Source organism: Lissotriton helveticus, chromosome 6 (genome assembly GCF_964261635.1).
Source record: "Lissotriton helveticus chromosome 6, aLisHel1.1, whole genome shotgun sequence".
Lineage (NCBI taxonomy): Eukaryota > Metazoa > Chordata > Amphibia > Caudata > Salamandridae > Lissotriton > Lissotriton helveticus.
This window is the reverse complement of record NC_136067.1, coordinates 170,815,019-170,839,201: the sequence shown is the minus strand read 5'-3', so window position 1 is coordinate 170,839,201 and position 24,183 is coordinate 170,815,019. Positions and strand designations below refer to the sequence as shown.

General features: G+C 45.2%; 1 long non-coding RNA gene across 1 annotated transcript; it reads right to left on the bottom strand.

Moving 5' to 3' along the window:
- Positions 1-7,460: 7,460 nt before the first annotated feature.
- On the bottom strand, positions 7,461-12,730 carry LOC144761265 (uncharacterized). The gene is made up of 4 exons (XR_013595653.1): positions 12,616-12,730; positions 10,352-10,423; positions 9,415-9,791; positions 7,461-7,692 (listed from the first exon to the last, which is right to left on the bottom strand). It is a non-coding gene; the product is annotated as an uncharacterized LOC144761265 (long non-coding RNA).
- Between the last annotated feature and the right edge of the window lie 11,453 nt (positions 12,731-24,183).

Below are 24,183 nucleotides of genomic sequence, written 5' to 3'. Positions count from 1 at the left end.
ACTAATGTCCATCTCTGGTGCACCTCTTCCGCCATATATATGTAAAATAGTTACTTAAAGGGACTTTACGCCAGCCCTGAAGTCCTCTTCATCCACTGACCTGTTGGTGTGTCATTTGTATTTTGCACTAGTGTACTAGTGCACTGTTGCAACGGTGTTCAACAGTGCACTAGAGCCAAGCCATTGGTTCCCTTCACTGTCACTTTACTTCCGCCACAAAAACTGACTTATATTCTGAAATATCTTTTTATTCTGCAAGGGCTTGGCTGTTCGGGTCTTAGCCACCTCTGTCAGTGTATCATATCCAGTGTGTGCACTGCAAATGTTGTGCATGCGGGTTCCATCTTTGAATGTTTCTTCTTACAGAAACATTCAAAGGCATTCGTCTGTGCTTAGGCATGAGTGCACACACACAGAGGGCTATTTGTTCAAAAGCGTTTGTAATAAAGATTCAGAAAAACATTTTAAAAAGCATTGGCAACGCCAGTAGATTAATACCCAACACCAGGCAAATTGACTTTGTAAATGCTTAATTATTATTCTTTCTCTTTGCTGTTTCTCTACTGTTTCTGCATAAAGTTCATATTCCTTACTTTTATTGGTCTTGAAGTTGTTCTGCCTTTTTATTATTTTATTTTTGTTACATCTCCTGGGCACAGGTTTCTATAACGTGTTTGTGTTTTCCACCATTTTGGGCATTCTCAAAAATTTCTTTTTGCTGAAACCTTCTTTGAAGTTTTAATTTCAGCATTTTTGTTTTCTCACAATGCAATTTCTTCAAATAAGCTTAAAAGGACAACTAAATATAGGTGCTTAAACTCCCGGCACTTTGTACAGATAGGAACATGCTTTTCGATGTAGCAAGGAAATGGGCCTCTTTTTGTCTCTTTTTGCTCGCATTTGCTTGGAGATAATCCAGCAATCTTCTGATATGTGAAAGTCACTGAGTCCTAGGATTTGCAACATTTACATTTTCCAAGTTGAATGACCTTAATGTTGTGATTAGTTCTGCTGATCCAGATGATTTCTAAATGTTTAGTCAAAAAGGAAAGAGGACTTGTTGACTACAGTAGGTTAGGCCTGGTTTATTCCTATTGGTGGATACATTGTTTCATATTATTTGGGGGTTTCAGTTTCGCTGGGGTTCTAAGATATGTAGTTTCTGTTGTTTAAAATGTCTTCTGTTAAAGAAATAGTAAGAAAAAAGCATACATGGAGCTTCTGTTCCTGTCATAAAATCACTTGTCTCTCACCACACCCGGGGGGGGGGGGGGCTTTAATTAAGTGCACAGAGACTGCATTGAGCAAGGGCTGCAACTCTTGTGACCTATTGAACAATGGAGGGTTCTGATCTAATTGCAAACGCTTTGCAATTTCTGTTAATTTCAAGATACCCTTTTTTTTAAAAAACAAACAAAAAAGTCTAATAATTTGATTATACTGGTTTTAACGTTATACTGTTTTTTCTTTAAATATATTGCATTATTCTAATGTTATATTTTAACGACCCACTCTCATACGTGTGTTCTATTGCTCGCTCCACAGGTTACTCCTTAGCCTTTGTGTTACTGGCAATGTGACAGTGGTGGATGGTGACCTACAAAAATGGTGGTTCGAAATAAATACAATTAAAAAACATAAAAATAAACATTTAAAAATGAAAAAAAGTTTCACTTACCTCAGCCTGCAGCACATCCTCCTCTGTGTTCTCCAGTCCCCGGCCCCAGACTCTTCCAAGTGCAAGGTCCCCCAGCTCCCAAAGGTCCTTACCCAACCCAGACACTGCTCTCATGCTGCATGAGAAAAGCGTCTGGATAGGTTAGAACAGGCTGCCTCAGCACTCTAAAGAGCACTGAAGGCCTGGGCCTGCTCTCCAACCCAGCTGTCTAAGGGCCTAATTTTGAGTATTGTCAGTCGCCTAGCGGTAGTGTGCTGCCTACTCCCGGACCGCCGAAACTCACCATGGCCCGCCACCCAGATTACAAGTAATTTTGTGGTCTGGCGGGCAGGAGGCGTGGTGGTCACACGGCGGTGCAGTTTAAAGGCTCATTGTGAGCCTTAAACAGCACAGTAGCAAGACTGCCAGTGCACGTTCCTGCACCAGAAGGAGTGCACCATGCTGTTCATTCCTTCCCGTGCAGGAACTGGAGTGCAAAACTACAGGGAGGCACAATATGTGTCCCCCTGAATGCACAGAGGCGACCGCCATGAAAAGAGTCACGGGGAGGCAACTCAAAATATGCTTGGCATGCCGCTGCAGCACCGCCAGCATATTTTGGACTTGAACCGCATTCAGACCGCTGCAGGATCCTTGAGCGGAAGCGGCGGTTCAGGTGCAGTCCGACCACCACACTTGTAATACTGTGGGCGGTCCTACAGTGTGGCAGTGGTCAGACCGCCACCACGACTACAGTGGTCCCATGGACTACTGTAGTCGTAATAAGGCCCTAAAGCAGCCGGGTTTGAGAGTTAGAATTGCGCATGTTTTTTGGCCATAGCAAGGTAGCCAGCCTTCTTAGCCACACAACTTCAGTGGCTTTCCCACTGGACAGCAGAGTGCTACCTAGGAGAAACCATTACCAAGACCGGGGCTATACCACTGCAGGCAATTCGCCGACCGCTTCTGCCCAGCACCAGACCTACGATGACATAACCACTGCAAGTGTTAATAGCCAACACATGCATGCAAATTATACCCTGCATGTCCCCAGGAATACCTATCTATGCATCATTGTTATCTCTGATCGGGCTACCCAGAAGCGAGAGATATTACACGTCACGAATGTTGCTGGTATGGATGGAGCACGCACTTCTCGAGATGGAATCTCTATTCGAGGACGGACAGTCACGTCTGTTCGACCAATTAGCGGAGGACAGCGGCCTTCTCCCAGGACAATTCCTTCTCCACAGACAAATCATCTCCAGGTGTCGTCCATACTGGGACCTGACCGAAGAGGACACCGCGACACACCTGGTACTACATACTATCCTCCACATGGGTGCAGGCCGGCACTTAGTTACCTGGCTTTACAAAGCCATACAAGAACTCAAAGTCAAACCACTAGACTCACTGCCACAGACTTGGGAAGAGGAGCTAGGGTGACCATTGCACAACAAAGAATGGGAACACGCAGTGGAATGCCCCAAGAAAGTATCCCGAAACGCTCGCTTTAAAAACATACAACTTTATATCCTGCACTGCGCATACTTAACACCAGCACGCCTCCTCCGCTTCTACCCAGACACGCAGTTCTCATGCCCCGACATCAGGCCTCCGATGCAGCTTTCCAAAATATGTTCTGGAGCTGCCCCACACTACAGCCTTACAGGAGTTCAATACACGAGACACCCCAAGTCAAAAAGGAAGATCATCCTGGAGTGATTCTGAAGTCATTAGATGACTTCAGCCAGGCAATTCCTGCAGTTAACTGGGGATGTCATCCGAAGCCATCCTGAAGTCTGCCCACAGGGAAAAAAATTTAAATGGGATGACTTTATCTAGAGTCATCAGAATAACTACTCCAGGATTAAGGCCCGATTACTTCAGTGGATAACATGCGATGAGCTTGAACTACTGCCGGATGATCCCATGCTGATTACAGGATTAGGGTGGATTACTCCAGGATGGGTCCCTGATTACTTCAGTGGAAAACATGTGATGACCTTGTACTACTCCAGAATGATCCAAGGATAACTTTAGAATGTGACTGGAACGGTACTAGTTGATTAATTAATAATGGGTATGTATTACCGCAGGATTGGTTCTGGCTGTATTACTGCATGGTGGTGTCAATATGCAGAAGTATTATTCTTGGATACTTGCTTGCCATTCACAAGATGTTAAGAAATACACAGTTTTATTACTTTGTTAGAGCAAATAATGGTTACAAAAACAAGCATTAGCAAAGCCAATAGGTTTTGCCTTTTTGACCATGTGACTGCAATTGTGGCTGCCTTTTTAGTAGTAAAATATAGCATAGTTCTTATGTATTAACTTTATTTTTAACATCCAGTGTTTATTACATTATTTAGAATATGATCATAATGATCAAATAGGTTAAGTTGAAAAAAAATCAATCACATAATGCCTACGAAGTGCAAAGAAAAGCACTGGGGGCATGAATAGGAAATGCCACAAACAGTCTAAGGATGATGCATCTGGTTTACACAACTAAATAATAACAAGCATTGGCATAGCCAATAGGTCTCGCCTTTGGAAACTTTTAAGTGTTTAGCGAGATATATTGACTTTACCAATGTCTTTAAGCTGTTCTGTACAGATTCTGCTGCATGCTGAAAAGTTATAATAAAGAAGTGGCAGAAGCATTTTTGTTACCTTAGATATGACCACAAAAACATTATGTACAACTCAACGACCATATTAAAAAAGTATCAAAAATAACGTCTGGAGGTTTTTTTTTATCCTTTCAATGCTGGCAGCTTGTATCTGCCTGTCCCAATGGTTGCTTGTTGTGGGGTTTTTTCTTTATGGAGGGGGCATAAATAACAGGAGGGGGAAGGTAAGTCAGTCAGTGAGTGAGAGAGTCAGTGAGTGAGAGAGTCAGTGAGTGAGAGAGTCAGTGAGTGAGAGAGTCAGTGAGTGAGAGAGTCAGTGAGTGAGAGAGTCAGTGAGTGAGAGAGTCAGTGAGTGAGAGAGTCAGTGAGTGAGAGAGTCAGTGAGTGAGAGAGTCAGTGAGTGAGAGAGTCAGTGAGTGAGAGAGTCAGTGAGTGAGAGAGTCAGTGAGTGAGAGAGTCAGTGAGTGAGAGAGTCAGTGAGTGAGAGTGAGTGAGTGTCAGTGAGTGAGTGTCAGTGAGAGAGCGAGTCAGTCAGTGAGAGAGAGCGAGTCAGTCAGTGAGAGAGAGCGAGTCAGTCAGTGAGAGAGAGCGAGTCAGTCAGTGAGAGAGAGCGAGTCAGTCAGTGAGAGAGAGCGAGTCAGTCAGTGAGAGAGAGCGAGTCAGTCAGTGAGAGAGAGCGAGCGAGCGAGTCAGTCGGAGAGAGAGCCAGTCAGAGAGAGATAGCGAGCGAGTCAGTCAGTGAGAGAGAGCGAGCCAGTGAGAGAGAGAGAGAGTCAGTCAGCGAGCGAGCGAGTCAGTGAGAGAGAGTCAGTCAGTGAGAGAGAGAGTCAGTCAGTGAGAGAGAGAGAGTCAGTCAGTGAGAGAGAGAGTCAGTCAGTGAGAGCGAGTCAGTGAGAGTGAGTCAGTCAGTGAGAGTGAGTCAGTGAGTGAGTCAGTGAGTGAGTCAGTGAGTCAGTCAGTGAGTGAGTGAGTGAGTGAGTCAGTGAGTGAGTGAGTCAGTGAGAGTGAGTGAGTCAGTGAGAGTGAGTGAGTCAGTGAGAGTGAGAGAGTGAGTGAGTCAGTGAGAGTGAGTCAGTCAGTGAGAGTGAGTCAGTCAGTGAGAGTGAGTCAGTCAGTGAGAGTGAGTCAGTCAGTGAGAGTGAGTCAGTCAGTCAGTGAGAGTGAGTCAGTCAGTCAGTGAGAGTGAGTCAGTCAGTGAGAGTGAGTCAGTCAGTCAGTCAGTGAGAGTGAGTCAGTCAGAGTGAGTCAGTCAGTGAGAGTGAGTCAGTCAGTGAGAGTGAGTCAGTCAGTCAGAGTGAGTCAGTCAGTCAGTCAGTGAGAGTGAGTCAGTCAGTCAGTCAGTGAGAGTGAGTCAGTCAGTCAGTCAGTGAGAGTGAGTCAGTCAGTCAGTCAGTGAGAGTGAGTGAGTGAGTCAGTCAGTCAGTGAGAGTGAGTCAGTCAGTCAGTGAGAGTCAGTCAGTCAGTGAGAGTGAGTCAGTCAGTCAGTGAGAGCGAGTCAGTCAGTCAGTGAGAGCGAGTCAGTCAGTCAGTGAGAGCGAGTCAGTCAGTCAGTGAGAGCGAGTCAGTCAGTCAGTGAGAGCGAGTCAGTCAGTGAGAGCGAGTCAGTCAGTGAGAGCGAGTCAGTCAGTGAGAGCGAGTCAGTCAGTGAGAGCGAGTCAGTCAGTGAGAGCGAGTCAGTCAGTGAGAGCGAGTCAGTCAGTGAGAGCGAGTCAGTCAGTGAGAGCGAGTCAGTCAGTGAGAGCGAGTCAGTCAGTGAGAGCGAGTCAGTCAGTCAGTGAGAGCGAGTCAGTCAGTCAGTGAGAGTGAGTCAGTCAGTCAGTGAGAGTGAGTCAGTCAGTCAGTGAGAGTGAGTGAGTCAGTGAGAGTGAGTCAGTCAGTCAGTCAGTGAGAGTGAGTCAGTCAGTCAGTCAGAGTGAGTCAGTCAGTGAGAGTGAGTCAGTCAGTCAGAGTGAGTCAGTCAGTCAGAGTGAGTCAGTCAGTCAGTCAGTCAGTGAGAGTGAGTCAGTCAGTCAGTCAGTGAGAGTGAGTCAGTCAGTCAGTCAGTGAGAGTGAGTCAGTCAGTCAGTCAGTGAGAGTGAGTCAGTCAGTCAGTCAGTGAGAGTGAGTCAGTCAGTCAGTCAGTGAGAGTGAGTGAGTGAGTGAGTCAGTCAGTCAGTGAGAGTGAGTCAGTCAGTCAGTGAGAGTGAGTCAGTCAGTCAGTGAGAGTGAGTGAGTCAGTCAGTGAGAGTGAGTCAGTCAGTCAGTGAGAGTGAGTCAGTCAGTGAGAGTGAGTCAGTCAGTGAGAGTGAGTCAGTCAGTCAGTGAGAGTGAGTGAGTGAGTGAGTCAGTCAGTCAGGAAGAGTCAGTCAGTCAGTGAGAGTGAGTCAGTCAGTCAGTGAGAGTGAGTGAGTCAGTCAGTCAGTGAGAGTGAGTGAGTCAGTCAGTCAGTGAGAGTGAGTCAGTGAGAGTGAGTGAGTCAGTGAGAGAGAGTGAGTCAGTCAGTCAGTGAGAGTGAGTCAGTCAGTCAGTGAGAGTGAGTGAGTCAGTCAGTCAGTGAGAGTGAGTCAGTGAGAGAGAGTGAGTCAGTCAGCTTAGGTTTTGTACTGGAAGGGTCCTCGTTCAGTACAAAAAATACTATGCCAAGAAAACAGTGAAAACTTTACCCATTTTGGAGGAGTGTTGTACCAAATACCAATTTGCTTTGGTTTGTAAATACTGAAAAGATTTTGAATCAAGTCTGCATTAGAAAACTTAAGCACACCAAAAGCAAAACATCCATAAATCTGCTCCCAACTATCAGATCCATATTCTCCTGCTCTGGAAAGATACTTTTTAAACTCTATCGCGAGATGCGGGCACTGTATGAAATAAATCTCAGAAACATTCTTTTTGGCTAGCTTTGTGCTATAGAAATACCATATGTACACAAAAGTAGTGGCCTGCAACAATGTTATGCTTTGCATTCAGATGAGCTTAACAACTTGTGCAGCTACTCCCATGCTCCCGACTCACTGGGACTTGCCTTACTTTGAGCTACAGAGAATTACCTAGAGCTGTATAACTTGATGACCAGTAACAAAAGACTGAAATAAATCATGGTTAAATGAAAAAGCATCAAAGGGGATGTGTCCACGTGTAATTTTATTGATCTACAACACGTTTGGTTCCATAGGAGCCAGGATACCGAACAATAGAACAAAAAAAGTCAAGGACACTGTTCTAGAGGGGAAAAAAGTGCCAGAATACTACAAGAAGAACAAAAGGCTGAATGAAAGCCAGCAACTTCGTTATTTGTTTCTAGATTCAGTTTTCTTTAGTCCTCTTCCGGCATTGCATACTTTATAGCCAGCTTCCTTCTCATAGTTTTGTTGTCCCGTGTTGGCCAGCCGCCATCCCTGCACATAGACTTCATAAGTTCTGGGAAAAAAGAAATTAACATAAATCAGTATCATCTTACCACCACTTTCTTAGGTTTTTAATAGGTTTGGGCTGCCCCGTCCAAGTGAAGAAACTGCCGTTCACCAGACGTTGTCCCACTTCCTAGGCAAACAGAAAGAAATCAATACCAGATTTAACTTACAAAACCATCATGGAGGCAGCCATGTTGAGCCTGCACTCTACTTACAATATTCTTATTTGCAAAACAGTCTTAGAAATATCATACTGACCAGAAATCCAAAAAGGAGCTTACGGCCAAGTGCTTGGAAAAGGGCAACTGATCCAATTATTGGGAGAGCTGGTCAGGTCTAAATAAAAGCTTTGAGCACCCATTCATCCGGTTTGAGCTTCTCACCTGGACCTACACATTCTGAAATTAAACCCCAACTCAAGGCTTTGCGCCAGATTTGCATGCCATTTGTAGCGCAAACTCTCAATGAGTTACAACCCCACCCCTATTGTTCTTTTGCAGACGTCCGTTAGTTAGGTGTGAAGGAGTCCTTGTACAATAATATGATCCAGGACCACATATGCAAATATATATTTTAACACTGTATTTATATTCAAGTATTTTCATAGTTCTAGATCTATCAGAGTGGAAATGGTGTCAGTAGTGCTGGGTGTTGATCTGCTTGGGCAACAGACTCCCCCAATACCAGTTGACAAGTGCAAACAGAGTCATGAGGCCACGCTTAGTAATAGCAAAGCAAGGCAAGTTTGCCCACGACACTGATCACCGCCATGTGGAATGAGGCACTGACCACATAACTTGATGAACTCATGATTATAAGGTACAGGGCACAACTCTGTGTTCCAGACCATGGAAAATGGATACACTGCCAGGTCGCAATTTGCTGCTACTTTTTTCAGTTTGTAAGTTGCTAAGTCTTATTGGCTGAGACAAACTTGGAAAAACTAAATGTTGACTATATATAAGCACATGGACATACTTTAATATTTCTGCCAACGTAGCATGTGAAAGGTAATATTATCGCTACGAGGGTTCTAACATTTTTGTTAGACTGATCCTCAATGCATAGCCACCGTTACAGTGGCTTTTACATGACCAAGGGATGGTGCAGGTCAGAAATAAACGTTTTAGACATCTAGAGACAGGAGAGAGATACCATGTGCGTTCTTTTCCAGCTTGGGCAAGTGACAAGTTCGGCATTTAACAGTTGACTGATTCAATGTTGGACCTTTACAGGTGCATGACTATAGCACTAAGGCCCTTTACCACTCATTCTAAGAAATATGCCTCTGGACATACTATCAGGGTAGAGTGATAGCTTTCCAGGATACCAGTGATCTATCTGTTCCATAACTTACCTTACTTCAACTATTAAAGCATTTCAAATTTGTTGAACAAGGATCCACGCTACATCCTCCTTTCAGAATCTAAAAGTGGTAATTCTGAAGATTGCCATAATCCATTACAGAAAACGTGGTTCACAAAAAACAAGGCCCTAAACACACACCATTAGTGGCATTAGATAGAACAAGGCTCAGGCACAGAGCTCCATACTCAGACTCAAGGACAGCAGGGTAGGGGCATTGTCAGTCGCACCCTCTCCTTTTGCAGACAGGGTGCGGGGTGGAGTGAAGTGTGAATAAATTGAGAAGTCCGGGACAAGAATGTGCTTTGCATAAGTCACAGCTCTGCCTAGCATTTCCCGCACTCCCTTTGTGTTGTTGACTTACTTGTTTGGGTCCTGTTGTCCTGCAGTTAGGAATTTGTGGATCCTTGATTGGACATCTCTGACATGTTCCAGCTCTGACACGCGGGTCTTCCTCTCCCAGCTCGTTGATATCTTCTTCCGGGTTCCTTCGCCTCTGCGTTCCCTCGCCAGAGGTACATGCTTGTGTAGCTGTTTCTTCGCACCTGAGTTTCTTCGGCCTCTCGTCCTGTACAGAATACAATGAGAGAAGAAAGATATATTTAACCAAAGAATCCTCATCTAACTGGTATATGGTAGGATGATGGTATACATATTTAGAAGGACATAGGTACTTATCTGATCCAAGGAGAGTGGAGAAATGGTTATTCTTTTGTTTCTCCTTTTTAACACATGCTGGCTCTAAAGAGAAAATAGATATGTTTGTTTCCTGATTTCTTAAGGAGACCCTATATTCTTAGCTGACCCAGCACTTTTTTGTGTAGCTTTTTCATATTACATCCTATCTAGCAAAATATGTTTTTTGTTTTTTCCTAGTATTAACTAGGATGTATATTTTTTGGTTAAAATGGAGTGCTACAGTGGCATTTGTTAAGGTTATTCCCCCTCATTGTTTGCAAATATATATATATATATATATACATACACACACACATATAACTTTCTTTTACCATAATGTTTAATAATTAGTATTTTTTCTATTCTTAGACACCTCATTACTAATTTGTTTTCTGCTTTTCTATACCTTCATTTGAATTGGAAGAGGGATGATCACTAGGTACGTTAACACTAAATAGCATTTCATGCCCTTTTAAGACAATCTCCAGACATGTGTAATTAAGATAACTTACTGTGTGTTTATTTACATAGGAGGTGTATGCAATCAACCCCATGCAGACATTGTGCAAGACGTGTCATTGTGATTCATCTCCTTTTCCTTGTTGTTTTCCCCTCTTCCCTACCTTGACCTGTGTTGGGCTGATCTTGGTGGGTGAGGGAAGTTGGGATCCAGCATCAGGTCTTCCATCTCGCTACTGCGGAAACATAAGGTGAGACTCAGAGCTACAAGCACCTGCCCATTGATGTAGATAAAAGACATGATATCCAGCTTATTGTGCCAGGCCACAAACAGTAAATGAAATTTAGGAAGGGACGCAAGCAGCCAGTTTATCGTCTCTCAGCTGAAAAGTTGAGCTAAGCGCACTTGCCGTTTTCTTGATTTAAATCACTAAAACAGGAACAATAGTTTCGAACATCTGGATACACGAACTATAGCAAAGAATGATCCCTGGGTTCGTTTAATCGTTGGGCAGAGATCCACCAGCAGAGGGGTCATTCTTGATCACCAATTAGCAAGATCCTAAGGGCCTTCATCCTGGGCTTCATGTTGCAGCCCTGGCATCTGTAATTGGGACATACACCCATGATATTCAAAGCATTGCCTACTTTCTGTGTGCAAATACTCAATCAGTGCTGAGTTAGCGTCTGCTTTAGCCTTGCGTTACTAGGGTGCAGCAGTTCAAGAGCCTCTGCACAAGTGTCTGCTTCGGTCTCACGGTTCTAGGGCAAGTCCAACACTTAGACACGCGGTTATGGCGATGGCACAGACAAGATATCTACTGGCAGTTTAAAGGGCAAAATGTAGGTTAGAATAAAAGGAAACGCACCACATCTCGCAAGAGCAATGATGGTATAATAACACAAAACACCCCATGGGTGAACTCCTAATGTGGAGAACAACAGAGCCAAACACAAGTAGAATGGCTTTTTACATGAGGAAGTGTTTTTGGTGGTGTAAAACAGTGTGTGCTGCCTGGTTTTTGATCTTCACCCTTGGGACAATCTGTGTTATTATTTATCCTAAGCATGTGGCCTTCCTTATTTTCCATGAAAAAGATGATGGCATTCGCATTTTAATTTGTGTTCCCTGGGCTACTGCAGTGGAGGTGTTCTCGGTTGTGCAGCGAAACGGGGCATTTGCGATACAGTCCCATATAGGTTTCCAGAATAAAAGGATGTCTGAAAGGTAGAGGGAAAGCGCACCTACAAAGCCACAATATTATCATAGACTGGTGAACAGTGGTCACATTATAGATTACACTCGAGCAGCGCTTGGTAACATTAATATGAGCAATGGTAGAATGGAGAAATAAGAAACTTCTACACTTGGTATGTCAAGAAGGAAGAGACTGATCCTAGCACACTGGCGACAACTACTCAACATTTTAATGTTATCCTCAGGAGAGGACTGTGTGACGGTTCACAGGTTTAGGATTGTACAGTCACACATAATAAAACTTGCATCAATCGGCCAACCCGATGCGAAGTTTGAATGTTTGAGAGGCTATGCAGCATGTTCCTCTCTTCAACTGTAGCTCAATATTAGGAGTATTGTATAAATGCAAATTATTTTCTAGGAAATGAGAACCGGTTACAGCCCTGGAGGTTGGAAAATTTCGTGTACACCCACAACAAGAGGGAGTCAGGCAGCACATGCTTCGAGTGAATCCAGAGTACCTAGTGCCCATGGAGTGACGAAAAATACCTTTAGTTAATTTCCAGAAATAGACAAAACAGCACCTACTGTTTACAACCATTTTATGCAGGTTTCCCTCCATGCTAGCCATTCAAAACTGCACCATTCCATAGACTGCCATGAACTCCAAGCATGCATTCAGTGAATTTATCAACTGTGATCAGACAGAAGACAACACACATGTATCGGTTTACTCTTCTCCTATACAGAAAGTACAATAGAAAACACCTGCAAAGGATAGATATTACAGAAAGACTATAGATTACTCAGCAAACCATGCGACATTTAATAATCCTACAATTTACTCCACAATCTAGCACTAACGCGGATGGCCACTCCCTTGTGCTGACTTCGGACTCCTAGGTGCCAGACCCTTTTTCCACCAGCTCCACGCAGAGAAGCCCCTCCATCGAAGACGGGGGGGGGGGCCGCACAACACGCCGAAGGGGATGTGGGGGAGCTCAAGATACAGCACACCATCCGGTTGCTGCGTAAGCAAGTACAGGTAAATTGGTACATGGCTTTTAAAAGCAACGCTTTTTATTACAAAGTGTATCTGCGCCACTTCCTTCATTTGGGAGGTCAGATTCACCTTTTTGAACTGTTAGCCACAAACAAACCAGACGAGTATAAGCTGCATGAATCCCCGACCCAATTTTCACCAACCCGCTCCTGCATGCCCAAGCTTACCTGAGATGTCGGAATTGCCTGCAGTTTTCCTTTGCTGCGCAAAACTCTGTAAAAGAATACAAAGAGAGCGAATCCGCGCCTTCGTGTCCACCATTGCACCCTCACGGTGATCCGTTAGTGCTGCAGTGCAATGACGTCACTTCCGGCGCTACCGGATGTACGTAGGGCATTTGTGAGATCCACTTATAATTTATTTAGGTACCTGTTTAAAGGTAAGTAAATGGGCAGTAGCGAGTGGGAATTCCCCCAAAAAACATTTAGGCCATTTCTAAGAGTGTATTTGACAGGTCTAAATGGCCGAGTGGCAAGAACTGCTATTTTAATTGCAAGGTCTCGGGTTCGAGTCCCAGCGCCGCTTTTTTCCCTGTATTGTTTCTCCATATAAAACGGACTGTTTAATATGTTTTCAATGCCCGTGTCCTTTTATGTATTCCTTAGGCACAATGAAAACTAGAGACTTGCGTTACTAGCTTTTAAGTACAAACAATGGGCCTCGATATAGTTGTCCGGTTGCAGTGCGTTTCTTTTAAAGGTTTGAGTTTCACAAAAATACCGTGATTGCAATGCTGGGTTGTAGGAATAACCTTACTCGTCGTAGAGCAGCAGTATCCAGGTCACGGGGAGTTCACTAGAGAACCAGCATAGTCTTTCCATTTTCAGATGCATGAAATTCAATTTCCAACCATTGGCTCGGAGTACATTTTGCTATTAATGCCAACGCACCATCTCTGCATTTTTTTAAATTACAAATCGCAAAGCAATATTTCACATTTGTATAAAAAGGCACAACCCAAAAAAATCACAATGTAGAAGGTAAAATTAGCGCATTCAGGGTTGATGCAATCATTATATTGTAAGTAACCGGGGCCTCATCAGTAGAAAATAATGACGTCTGAGCAGAACAATGTTTATCATGTGTCTTGCCAACATTGTTTGTGATTTGCATTAAGAGAAAATTGTTGCTTTACAAATGTGGACTTTACTTTTTTACTTTTGCTATTTGGGGGCAGGGCTTGTCTCATTTTGTTATCATTAAACTGATTTTCCCTGTTTATAGATAACGTGGGCAACACTATCATGGTTCCAGGTGGTGCCGCCCCGCCTCCTTTTGTAAATGTGAACAGTGTTTTAAAACAAGCATTTGCAATGCAATGGGTTTCGCATTTGTAAGCGTTAGAGTTTTTGCCACTGCTTATGCCCGTTGATGCTCTCTACACTTTGATATAATGTGGACGGCATGGTGCCGGCATCGCTCGCAGCAACGTTATTAATAATGATTACATAGTTGCTGGTAGGAAAACATAGGTAGGTAAGGAGCTGTTATTTTTAATACAATAGCTAGTTTTCACACTGTTACCGCCTCTATATCAGCTGTGACCGGGGTAAATCGAAAGAGATGAGGCAGATTGGTATGCGTCCGCTAGGACTATGAAGCTTTGCACACAGCACTTTGCAAAGGCAGATACACTTTAAAAGGAACGCATTTTAGTGACACGATAATAAAGAAGTGCGGCCACCAAATGCGCTGTATTTTAAAAAATGGAATACAAACAATTTACAAAGGATATGCTTCAGCCGCGTTATATAAATGTGGTGGCTGCCATTATTAAAGTTAACGCTTAACGTGCAGTGTAGTTATGCGCTCGCTGGGGGGGGAGGGGTTTAGTTAAACAAAAATGAAAAATATAAAATAAAACGTACCGTCCCGCTTCGGAATGGGTCCGGATTCCCGCTTCCTCCGTCCTGCTTTCTCCAATTCCCTGCCGCTCTCGTCACGAAGGAAAGACGTCGGAGCAATCTGGCCGGTATTGTTTTGGGTTATTAACTAACAGGAAGAGTGTAAGATAATGGATTGCTGATTGGTGAATATCGGTGCTTGCTACCAGAGGAATAGACACGATGACGTCGGCTAAAGTCTTTGATCTTGATCACAAGCAAGTGATTGACTTCTATTGTAGCACATTATTTCCCACTGCTACAATTGACATGTATCAGCAGTCAACAGAATTGAGAATGTCAAGACAGCGTAAGTTTAGTCTAACCATATATCTTCCATCTCTTTAGTCTTATACTAGCATCCAAAACCAGTTTTCTGCCACACCTCATTAATCTAACCTACTCTCTTCAATTGTGTACTAATCAGGATCTTTAAATCTGTTTTACTGGTGGTGTAGCTTGTCCATTCTTAGACTGAGATCATACCATCTTTTTCATCATAGCATATGGAATCTTTTCAAAGTGGGCTGGAAAGAACAGGTGGGCCCAGTGAGTTGGTTATTTTGTACGTAAAATGCTGTAATAAATTCACCCAATGGTACAGAAATGTATTTGCACTATTAAACACATGTACTGTAAACACGGATTTATGAAACACAGCTGGCAAGTACATGATGCCAAAATACACTTATTGAAAACATCTTTGAGACAGCCTCTTTCAAAGCACTGCTGGTCAGATTAGTAAATACATTATAGGAATCATGTGCCTGCAGATGCCTTATAAAGTAGGCTCCTTCTATGTCAAGTGATGCAAAAAATAATACACAACGCTGAACGCCAGGGCATCAATCACAAGACCTCCCACAACATACACTCTATGCCCCCCATCCTCCTTTAACCATTTCAAAGGTTGTCTGTGAAAATCATCAAAGCATTGGAGTACGTGATCGCTGCACATTCTTGGGTTTTTCCACATCTCCTTTACGAACAGTGAGGACCAGGGTGGCAAAAAATTGTCTTTTCAAGACATTAGTCCATCTCTGGCTGGGCCCTCTTCTCCAGTCCCCATTCCCTCCTTCCCTGTATTCTTTCTACTAACCTACTGTGCTTTGTCACTTTCTCTCTTCCTCTTAAACTCCACTCACTATCCCCCTCTCCTTCAAGTTTTATCACAGCAACCAATACTACTTACTTTTCTTTACACTATTCCTCTTGCATTTCTACACCTTATGCCATTCTGCCTCCCAACCCTTACCAGCAGCAACCTCTACTATCTTTTCTCGTCCCCTCAAATCTCTTTCACCACATACAATCTCTCCAGCTCCTCATCATCCTCATTATAACCATTTCTTTCCAGTTTATTCTTCCTGCCTTTCATTATCTATCTCTCCCTGTAATCTCCCTCACTTCTTGCCTTGTATTTTTACCAGTTCTTACCATCTACAGAAGAATTGTTTAACTGATTGAAGGAAAGGAATGTGTGTAGGAGGCTGGCTCAGTATATGGCGTGTACCAATTGGTGAGGCACTGTGCACTGAGGCCAGGCAAACCTTAGTATTAGTTGTAATGGTCCCTGATAACCAAAGCTGTCAAGGGGTAACTGTGGAGAACAGCTAAGGCTTATTCAGGAGGGTGTAAAACGTGTTCATTAACACACAGTCAGTCAGTGAATCTTACACTCAAGAAAGGACCACACCAGTGTTAGAAAAATACTTTTATATTTATTAAACAAAACACTAGACATTCTTTGCTATATCTCCTACCTGGAGATATCAATACACCTAGAAATATACTTCAGCACTGGTAAGTAAAGCATAGAAAACACATGGGCCCCTATGGGGGGGGCCAAACCAAATACTAAGAACATGGAATGCGAGGTGAGTACCAAACCAGGACTGATATCCAAGGATGAAGAAGCTAGGGGAAGCACAGAACCACCAAAGGTAAGTAGCTAGGGACCCCCGGGTGCAAAGGTGTTACACCTGGTCAAGTGTCCATAGGATAACACGGGGAAAGTCGCGGTTGGTATTTTACGGTTTCAGGGCCCTTCTCAAAGGACCCTGAGGAAACCAGTTCTATCAAGGAAGGTTGGAGAGCCACCGTTGATGATTTAAAATTTTAACAGTGGATGCTTGTTTTACCTGTTTTGTACAAAAAGAAAGTGGCAAAAACAAATAAATGTGTTAAAAAAATAACCTGTGACTTATTCACAGTTCTCTAAAGCACACTGTATGCTCAGTTGTGTATAATAGAAAAGTTATTTGCCATTTTGCGTTTATCTGCAATTAATCGTGCAATCATCCAACAGTTAGAATATATCTAGAAAACTGAAACCAAAATGGTGGACATGCTCATGAAGTAACCAGCAATTCATGTTAAAATCACCAGAAGAAAAATATCTTATTGAAAACACAAAGGTACCTTTAAAGTAATCAGGTACTCATTTTCAAAGCATCCTAAAGTCATCAGGGACAATCTCATCCTGTAATCTTGTAAAGTAATCAGATACTCATTTTCAAGACATCCTTAAATCATCATGAATAATGACACCTTCTGAAGTCATCAGGTACTGATTTTCAAGTCATCCCTAAATCATCATGAATAATGACACCTTCTAAAGTCATCAGATACTCATTTTCAGGTCATCTTCAAATCATCAGGCAGAGCTTTTAAGCTTTGCTGATGACTTCAAGAGCTTGATGATGTCTGATGATGTGAAAAGGACTTCTAATGTAGTTGGATGATCATTGAATTACTCTAGGATGGCTTCTAAAGTAATCCTGTTTGACCTGGGACTACAGGACGTCACAGGCTTACCAGACATGAATACATTGGAGGCCAGCGCATTGGGAAAGTTCAGGTGGTGAAAACAACACAAAGTTCAGACCCGTTTCGCATTGCTGGCTATACTGCTGGCAAAAAGAGGAATAGCTATGCACTGGCGAGCCCCGAAGGGGCCCCCACTTGTGGCCTGGGTGGGAGCGGTTTATAAATGGGGAATGGCATAAGAGGACGCAGTAAGCAATGAAGAGGTGAGGGGGTTACGTAAGTGCCACATATCCACAGAATGGGCCCATCTCCTACATCAATTTAGACAACAGACAGCACACAGCCGACCACCCACTACACCCTAGACCCCAGCAGCACAATCGACCAGAAAATCGCCTGCCAGGTCACACCTGGACCCCCAGCGACCATCGAACCCCCATCACCCCACACAGACATCGGGAAACTCGTATATTCCTGCAGAGACTGCAGGATCTCCCCACACACCTAACCTCATGACACCAACGGCATAACAGCCGCCACGCAAAATGCTCCCCCCTGGGCACACCCCAACCCCTTCTACCCGACCCCAGTTCGATCCATAGTTAAGACACCCCACCAGTAGTTTATAAACCGCAAGAGCACACAACAATGCAGTAAGATATGTGTACAAGCTTACGTTCCACACATGATATGTACTGTCTCTTGCACCTTATCGTTAACCTGTCCATTCTGAGAAGGAATGTATAAAAGAAATGTGAACAAAGACGATATGGATGTATGACTCATGTAAGGATGCAAAATACCAATACAATTCTTTACAAAAAAAAGCAAGGTAAGAGGCCAAATAGACATGCATAGTTCATACTAAAGGGCCACTCGTCATTACTACCAATCAGCAACAATGACGTACTTGCCTATTACTATTCGGCCGGAAAAATAAAATGGTAATAAAATCCTTTTATTACCATTTTATTTTTCTAGCTTTCTGCGCAACAGTGTGGGGGTGGGGAGAAGCGCTCCTCCGCTCCCATGGAGGAACCGCCGCTGTAACATGATTTTAAATATTATTTCCATTTTTAATAACAGAGTTACCATACTATTTTAAATACTATTTTACTAAAGAATGCATAAGAATGAAGTCGCTGTGGTAGTAAGTCCTTCATGGCCTGTCCTCCGGGTTTATTCGAGTGTGTGGCACTGGATCTATGTGAGGGGTGGGGTTAGGGTAGAGGGTCCTTAAGGTGAAGGGGGCAGGAGTTTAACCTCTTAGGTTAACTCCTAATATGTGGGCAAGCAGCATACAAGAGTTTTCCCCCTCTCACGCACCCTTATAACTTTGTACGTGCATAACTGTTATAAAAGGGTTTTTGGTTATGGGTTCTGGAAAAGTTGAGAGGATACGGAATACATTAATATGGCTTGATTATCAAAGGGGGCATGGCTTGGACGGCAATGTGGATGGTGTTCTGAGTCCAATTGCTCCGCACCCCAACTACGGCGATAACTACCCGTCAAACAAGTCTGATCTTACATCAGAAACAAGAATAAAGCATGGGAAGAACGAGGCTACATGAAGAGCCGAGAAGCGTGTGAGGGAAGCTGCAAAAAAACGGAGATTTTACACCGCGAAGCCCCAAGGACCCAGAAACAAAAGGAGGACAAGATGGCACCCAGAGGGTAGGGAAGAAAGAACTTCCTACAGGCACCAAACGAGTGATCACAACGAAGAGGAGAAGAGGTGACCTAAACGCCTACAACTAACCCGCCCTCCCAGCCCCCGGCACATGCCCAGCCGAGCTGAGGATCTCAAACTCGTCTGCCAGCTGAACGCGATAGCGAGGTAGGTGGTGAGTGGCAGCGAGGAAACAAAGGTGCATCGAAGGCGAACGGAACTCAGAGCGGACCTCCAGAAGGCTTGAAGGGGGTTTGTAAAGGCAGCTGGGGGACTTCTGAGCGTGTACCGATCACCGCTAGGAAGACCAACGAAAGCGAAACCAGCCTCACACACGGGCGCCGCCATCACCGGAAACGATGGAATCGGTCAACAACAACCGACCGGAAACGGAAGTCTAACAAGCGGAAAGGCGAGCGCAGAGGTAAACACCCAACGCGGGTTAATAGCGGCAGCCGGGCGTTTGGCGAACAAGGGGAAAAGTAAACACTTTCCAAGTGGTCAGAGGTGAGGGTAGAGCGGAGAGTAGGCTGACACCGCCGCATGCCGGGGAAGTCACTCTGGACCAACCGGCGAGGGCATACAGCACAAACGAGCCACAATCAAACCTAATACCCGCAAAGGCAAGAGGCGAACGTGGAACCCTGTAGGGGCAGACACCAGGGCACGAACCCGCCCGTTCGAGATTACATGCCGAGTGGAACCATCAAAGCCTAACAGAGCCAACGGCCAAGCGAGCCAGAGGCCTAACCGCTACCATCCTCAACCAGTCACTCATTAAAAGCAGCTGGGCCAGGCTGCAAACGAGACAAAGCACACGCTGGCAGGGGCAAAATCCAAGACAAGAACGAGACACATCAGAGAACCAAGTCGATACAGAACCCACACAATTGCCCCGACCTCAAAAGTAACCCCAACCAGCAATCTAACATCAGCTCAGAAAGAGGGGCGCCTGGGCAGCATCCTGTCGAGAAGAGGCATCGGCGCAATGGCAAACAACGAAGGCAAAGCAGCAGGGGACCTAAAAAAAGCAAAGTAGGACAACCCTGACTCCCGGATGAAGACAAAAAGCGAAACGGCCACCCTAGAGACCATCCTCAGGAAGATCAATGAAGGTAACGCGGTAGCGAAGGAAACAAAACTTAAGATAGACAACATGCAGTTAGAATTAGCGGCAATAAGAGCCGACCTGCACAGTACCAACACCCGAATGGAAGCCGCAGAGAGCCGCATAAGCTCCGTGGAGGATGCAATTGTAGAGAACACCAAAGCAATAGTAGAATGTCAGAAAGCCACTAAAGCCATACAAAGACAATTAGCGGAACAGGACGACAGGGCCAGAAGAGGCAACGTGAGGATCCTAGGGGTGCCGGAAGGAATAGAGGATAAAGCAGGCTCATGTGCAGCCATGCTGGAGGACATGATTCCAAAGCTCACCGGCATAAATTTCGACAAGCAGTTCGAAGTACAAAAGGCATATCGAGTGCCGGCTGGGAAACCAGCGACGGGGAAAGGACCCAGACCAATAATATGCAATCCGCTGAGAACGAGCCATACCGATGCCATTTTCGACTTCGCCAGGAAGAACCAGAACCTCACATGGGCAGGCAGCAAGATTGTGTTGACCCAAGACTACTCCAAACCAACGGTTGAAACCAGGAAAGGCTTCCTAGCCCTAAGAGACACCCTACGCAAAAGAAGCATTAGCTTCAGTTTTGTCGGCCCAGCACGCTTCAAGATCACAGACAAATGGAGAACAATGGTATTTGAAAACCCGGAAGACCTGAGACGCTACATGCAAGGACCGCCGACAGAGGAGATGGAAACAAAAAGCCCCGGTGCAGCCAAAAGACGCGCCTCACCAGACGAGGCCGCGCAATCAGAATGAAGAACACGAGCAGCCACAGGAGTACATGCCTACCTCAAGCTATCTGCCTGACCTGAATGCCAAGTTGCCCGAAAGGGCATGATCCACGGCCGCATAGTGAGCTTGGGCGATCTGCTACTAGTTTACATGCTTTGAGCAATCAACCTCAGTGCTGACAAACACCGTACACGGACGGGAAACATCAAGCAAGCAAGAAGGAATGTACTTTTCCTCTTGTCGAAAATAGAACCTGGGCGATCTACAGCTAAGTTTACATGTTTGGAACAATCTACCTCAGTGCTGAGGAAGACTCTACACGAACGGAAACACCAAGCAAGCAAGAAGGGCTGTGGTATTTTTTCTTCTTGTTTCTTGAACTCAGCCATCGATAATCACGAACTCTACCTCAGGGACGATGCGGAGCAAAGGAACTTTGTTGTCGCACACCCACTCAGCAAGTAAGGGGGGGAGGGGGTAGTAGGGGAGGGGGGCGCGGGGAGCACATACATGGGGTCACTCTTTTTCTCTTTTTCTATTACTCTATCTTTCACTTCTCCACACTTTCTCCTAGGAGCAGCCAGCGCAGGGATAAGCACAGCAACTCACATGTAAGCGAAGAACAAGGGGGAGGCCAGCACAGGGAATCAGAGAGATTGAGATCACATAGATCGCCAGATGCACAGCACTACAAATGACACACAACAACCAAACCAACCGCACAACAGATATCAAGATAGTATCCCTAAACGTCAAGGGTCTCAATAGCCCGGTGAAAAGAAGGAAAGTCCTAGACCACCTGAGGAAGCTTAAGAGCGACATCTATGTACTGCAAGAGACAAGATAAGAAGCCGAAGACATAGGGCACCTCAAGGCTAGCTGGATAGGCGAAGTAACAGGGTCACCAGCACAGAACAAAACAAAAAAAACGGGGTGGTGACAATAACTAGCAAGAAATCCAAGCTAACACTGCTGAACACGCAGGCAGACACCGAGGGTAGAATTCTAGTGACCAGCCTAAGGAGAGCCGAAGAAGCCATACATGTGGCCAACATTTATGGTCCCAACACTGACGACAGGTCTTTCTGGGACAAGGTGGGGGCACAACTACACACACTACCACTAGGCGAACTTCTAGTGGTTGCAGGAGATATGAACCAGGTCCTGGACCCAGCCATTGACAAACACCCGCACAGACCGAGCCAAACATCACATAAGGGCAACATCCTGAAAAACCTGTGCTCCAAACTTAGCCTGAAAGACCCGTGGCGACTTCAAAACCCAGACGCCAGAGAATACACATTTTACTCAAACCCACACAACTCCTACAGCAGAATAGACCACATCCTCATATCAGACACGCACACCCACCTCATAGACCACATGGAAATTGGCCCACGGAGCATCTCAGACCACTCACACATAAGCCTAGTCCTGTCAGGGAAACACAATGAGAAGCCAACTCGCAGATGGCGCTTCGATGACAACCTGCTTACCAACACCTCAGTGAGGGCAGTGATTGAGACAGCAATAATAGAATACCTAGCAATTAATGACACCCCCGAGATAGACAGGAGCTTGCTCTGGGACGCCTTGAAAGCCACCATCAGAGTGTAGAACCAGCTCTTTGGAAACCCCCCCCCACTAGGGTAGTCAAAGCCAGTGGCGCAGGGAAACGCCTTGAATCTACGGGTCCTTCTTGCATCAATCATACATTACCAAAAGAGACCAGGACAAGCAGCCGTGGAGGGAAGCAAGTCATTTATTAGCTCGAGCTAAGGACAGAGGTCCCAGAATGGTACAAAGACAATTCTACGGAGACTGCTGCTTCAATCCGCAGCGCACACATATTTATAGTACTGGCAACCCCCCTCACACAATGCAGGTTTCTCATCTGTCCAGTTCTAGTTAGGCCTCATGCTTCATCAGCCTCGGGTGGCACACTCGTGGTCAAGGAGCATGTGCCTCAGGTGGCGCAATGTTCATTGGATCTGACTTCCGTGCTCACATGGCATAGTCACAGAGCATCTGTTTCTGCTTGCACAATACACACACAGCCTCTGTCTTCCGTCACAAGTTGTAGTCACAGAGCGTCTGCTTCTGGTGGTGTAACACACACGGCCTTTGTTTTCAGGACACAGATGGTGGTCACAAGTCACAGTCGCTGGTCATGAGAGGCTGAATTACCAACAGCTGACAGGAAGTGGCTGAACCTCTGGTGCAACCGGAGGACAAGGTGCACGAACAGCTTTTCAGGAGGCTCAACCACGAGGAGCAGGGGGTTAAGCAAGGTTCAACAGAGTCACAGAAAGCAATTCCTTATCAGGTTGCCGAGCGCATGGCAACACAGAATGAAGTCTTGATGGTCATTTTTAAGCACAGTTCAACAGACCCTCCTTTTGCCATGCAGAGGCAACAATCAGTCAAGGTCAATGTTCATCATCTCCTGGACCTCTTTCTCTACCATCATCATGGCATTGTGATGGTGTGAATTCACTTGTTTGTGTGCCAAAGAGGTGGCACAGAACCCACACAGTGCGGGCATGCATTGAACACAAAGGCAGCAAGAGAACAATGCGGCTGCAACGATGGCAATGAAAATCATTATCTTCCATCCCCACTGAGATACCATGCTCCAAATCCAGTCTGTCAGGGACCATGAACCCTCATCCTGATGGATGTCGGAAGCAATCTTGTGGAGCTTCTGGATTGCTTGATAGACTATCGGTGCATTATCGGGGATATAAATGCAGCAACTTGTTTTGATCAATGTGCAGACCCCTCCACGGTCCGCCAGCACTATGTCAAGCACATTTCTGTTCTGTAAAGTCATGAGGCGGTCGGCTTGAAGTTCAGCCGTGATGTTACTGAGGGCACCGGCAGTTGCGTTGATGGTGGCTTCTACCACCCTGGTGAGATGTCGGAGATTGCGGCTATTGACCACAGGGCCCCAAAATGGGAGGAACCCTTTAGCAAAGTCACCAAATTCTTGGCCAGCTGTGTCTTCCGGATCAACCACACCTCTTTTCTGGATGTGGTGTTTTGCATCGGCTGTGTAGGTGGGGGGTAGCAACCAAGCAATGTAACAGGTGCCCGACCAAGACTTGGGCAGCCAGGTGTAGGCCTTGTTCCCACACACAAAGTACGTATTCAGCGAGGACACCAGAGCTGGGAGGGACGAACCATTGAGCTGAAGTGTGTAAGCACAGTCACTTTTTCCCACCCATACTGTTCCGCTGCTTTTGATACAGTATTTTCCGGGATGTGGGTAGACAGGGAGATCTCTGATAGGTGGCAGCCTTTTCTTTCCCCCACCATTGTAGATATTCGATGGAAAGAAAGACCCATGATTGTCCTCATATTCATTCTTTTCTGCTGAATCTTTGTCCATGCTTGGCCACTCTGCAGCCATGATGTGGCGGAATGCTTGTCTGCTACTGATCTTCCCCAGGGATCGTGTGGATGTGTCACCTGAATAGAATGCGTCAAAGAACACAGTGTACCAGCCATAGGCCGAACCAGCCCGAGAAAAAGGAGCAGGAATCAG